Here is a 3,690-nt window from a genome sequence, read left to right as displayed (position 1 = left end):
CAAAAGTTGGCAGCCCTGCCTTTATCATAGTTTAAGAAGAAAGACAGAGGTCCCTCACAGCCTGTGGGGAGGCGAGAGGCGGGATGTTTTAACAACTGCAGGTGAAAGAACGGTTAAATGTATATTAAAGGAGAACTCCGGTCAATTTTAACATTGAGCTCATTTTTTTGTAAATCTGGAGTGCTGTCAGTACAGAGAACAACGACAGAAATCGGTGTTGCCTACACCGTGTTATCCTCTTTTTAAAATTTGCACCCTGTTGACTTCAATGGGGCAAGTACTAAACCTGCTTTTAGCCTCTTAACATCCTTGATGTGTCATTACAAGTGCACAGGTCATGTGAGTGATTCCTTCAGAGTGAACACGGGTGAGTCTGACTGCAGTAGATGTGAAAGATATGAATAAAAGTGATATTTATTCAGCCAGCGCACATACCTGTATTTTCTTCCTGCTTTCGGTCGAAGTCCACAGTAGTCGATTGTCGCGTGATCATAGGTAACTAAACCTATGCGTGTGAACTCGACAATCGATTACTATGGACTTCGACCGAAAGCAGGATGTAAACACAGGTATGTGCGCTGGCTGAATTAACATCATTTTTATTCATATCTTTCACATCTACTGCAGTCAGATTCACCCGTGTTCACTCTGAAGGAATCACTCACATGACCTGTGCACTTGTAATGACACATCAAGGATGTTAAGAGGCTAAAAGCAGGTTTAGTACTTGCCCCATTGAAGTCAAGATTGTAAAAAGAGGATAACACGGTGTAGGCAACACCGATTTTTGTCGTTGTTCTCTGTACTGACAGCACTCCAAATGTACAAAAAAATGAGCTCAATGTTAAAATTGACCGGAGTTCTCCTTTAAGCTTTTTAGGTGTAGGTGGCAAAAGATGAGATATGTATATGTGTTTATTGCATAATAGCTTTAACTGTGGAAAGTTCCAGGCCAGTTATTTTACCTTGTAAGGGATTGCTTCATTATATGGCCAGCCCCAAACTCTTAAGATGGCCCCAATCAAACCATATAAAAAGTTTTGTTTCCTGTTGCTCGGAGCCGCATTTCGAGGTGAAGACCTATACGCATTTCTGTTATTTTTTCCTTTTTGAATTTATTGTCTTTGTATTATTCTGAAACTTTTTTAAGTAAAACGAAACCATTTTTTTGGTGATTAGAAAAACTTTTAAAACAGGTCTCTTTCCCTAGAAAGATCAAGATTTTTTCCCTAGAAGTATCTTTACTTTGTAGTTTAGATATTTATACTAAGCAAAAGCCCAGTGAAACGGACCCAAGACTGAACTGGATCGGACACCGCCGAGGACTCTGAAACAACTTCCAGCATCTTTAACCTGCAGGTAAGGACAATTTTTGATTGTAATAGGTTATGGGAATGTTGTAGAATGATTTAGAGGTTACAGTGGTATACAAACACAACAACATACATAAAAACAATTAATTAAAATATTACCATTATTTAAGTCATGAATACACACAATAGTGAGATTGGGTTTTGAATTACATGATTAACCGGCAAGGTTTTAAAGCACATGCAAGGGGGGTGTTGGGGGGTGTTGGGGGGTGTTGGGATTCGGATATGACATTTCACCACAGAACATGACTTTTTGGGGCACTCTCCCTCTGACAATTGAGAGAGAGGACAATCCCGCCCACACTGACGGTTGAGGGGATGGGATGACTTGGGATGTCTGGGCTCTGCGAGCTGGAGGAGCTCATGCGGAAGCAAAAACTGAGTTGAGGGCACCTTGATGCATTTTACAAATATAACCCTATATATCACAGGGAGAAACACTGAAGAACATTAAAAAGGTCTAATAATAATATATTCATACATTTATGAGCACTACAGTCTCTGAACATATGATGGTTCAGTGTAACAGAAAGAATAAATGTATTTACTTTTGTGTCCATTGTTCTTTGAATTGTCTACATCATTGTCTTCTGTGTATCAGAATAATTCATCGTGTCATCACATTCATGATCAGACGTACAGCTGTAGTCCTTATTTGCACATACATTTCATGTGAAGAAGACGTACACATACGCGGCGCTGGTTCATGTTTAGAGCACTAGAGTATATGAAAAATGTCCATAAAAACGTGAAACGCGCTCGCTCCGGTCCGTATATGAACGATATGATCCGCGTTGCGAGTGTTGTTGAACTCATCATGGCATTCAGGGCAGAACCGCTCTCATGTGCACGCCGAATGTTACGCCCAGAGCCGGCCCAGCCACTAAGCGACCTTTGCAATTGCAAAGGGCCCCGTGACCAGCAGAGGGCCCCCTAGAGTCACTGCTAGCTAGTGGGTGAAAAAAAAAAGCACACATCAAAAGTAACATAAAATAAATAAATAAAAAGAAATGGGCCTACAGTGCTCTTTATCTGGCATCATAAGCATAGTATTTATTTATTATGGCGATTGGCAATTTTCCCGCGACCGCGAGTCTTGACCCTATGATGTCACTCGTTGTTGCTTGGTCGGTCAGTCAGACAGTGACTCCGACGTTGACGATGTCTGACAAGAAAAGAAAACATCTTTCTGGCCATGAAAAATGTCAAAAGAAGAGAATAAACAAGAAGATAAAGGTATGTAAGCCTAATTTTCCGATACCTGTATGGATAACGTTAACCTATCTGCACTAACAAAAGTCGTTAGGAATTGCTTCATATTAACATTAGCCCAAATCGTGCTTGTGTTAACTTTCATTATGCTACAGTGTTTACATGCTAATAAAATGCTGCTGCATGAAATTAGTTTAGTATCATGCCTATATCATTCGATGTGGTGTTAAAGCATTTAACAGCAATATAAACCCAGTTTGGCTTCTACACTAAAGGGCTAACGTTAACATTAATTTATCCCTTATGTCCAGGAGCACTTTTAAAGTAACGTTAAGTTACATGCTACCAGTAAACAAAGCACCAGCTGTTGGTGAGTATAAAGGGGTTGTAAAATTATAACCTTCTGCATTTTAAAAATTAATTCTACCTTTATATATAATTATTTTCTTTAAGTCATTGCAGCTCCATCAACCACATATATTCCTAGTTCACAACACAGTCATGTCACTCAAGAAGCTAACAATGTTGGTAAGTTCTGTGTTTTATTTTAACCTAGAAATAGACTTACTTTTTCCCAAGGAGACGCACACAAATACATAAGTACTAAATAAGTTTGGATTTGAATAGTTCTATTGAAATGTTACCTTATTCTTATTGTTTTTATTATTATTATTGTTACTATTGATCTTGTTTGTGGTGTTTTAGATGTTATTGTTTTGTTTATTTGAAAAATTCAAACATTTGAATGTTCTATTTATTATATTATATAATATTTTATTTAAATGTTATTCTATTTGCTCTATTTAATTTAAATTATATATATATATGCTGTAGTTTGTGACTCTTAAAGTCTGTTGTCAAATATATTTGGTCAGTGAAAATCACTTTATCAGTCTTTTTATTCAGCAAGTTCCTCAGTGTGTGTTCAGTCTTGCACTGCCACTCAGCTCAGTCAGTGGTATCATAATTTTGTTTCTTTTAGACATCAAACATAGTAGATATAATAATAATAATAATAATATGTACCGTATAGTTATTAGGTAGTCATTGCTTTTCTTTAGGTCTTAAAATGATCAAAGGGGCCTCCAACCAAATTTTGCATAGG

General features: G+C 37.6%; 1 long non-coding RNA gene across 1 annotated transcript; it reads left to right on the top strand.

Annotated features, from left to right (window-relative positions):
- The first annotated feature begins 2,575 nt into the window (after positions 1-2,575).
- On the top strand, positions 2,576-3,170 carry LOC307148266. The gene is made up of 3 exons (XR_013819429.1): positions 2,576-2,609; positions 2,897-2,955; positions 3,048-3,170. It is a non-coding gene; the product is annotated as an uncharacterized lncRNA (long non-coding RNA).
- Positions 3,171-3,690: the final 520 nt, after the last annotated feature.

The sequence above is a fragment of the Squalius cephalus genome, assembly GCF_949319135.1.
Source record: "Squalius cephalus genome assembly, chromosome: 20".
Classification (NCBI taxonomy): domain Eukaryota; kingdom Metazoa; phylum Chordata; class Actinopteri; order Cypriniformes; family Leuciscidae; genus Squalius; species Squalius cephalus.
The sequence above is the reverse complement of the archived record's forward strand: the minus strand, read 5'-3'. Positions and strand labels throughout refer to the sequence as shown.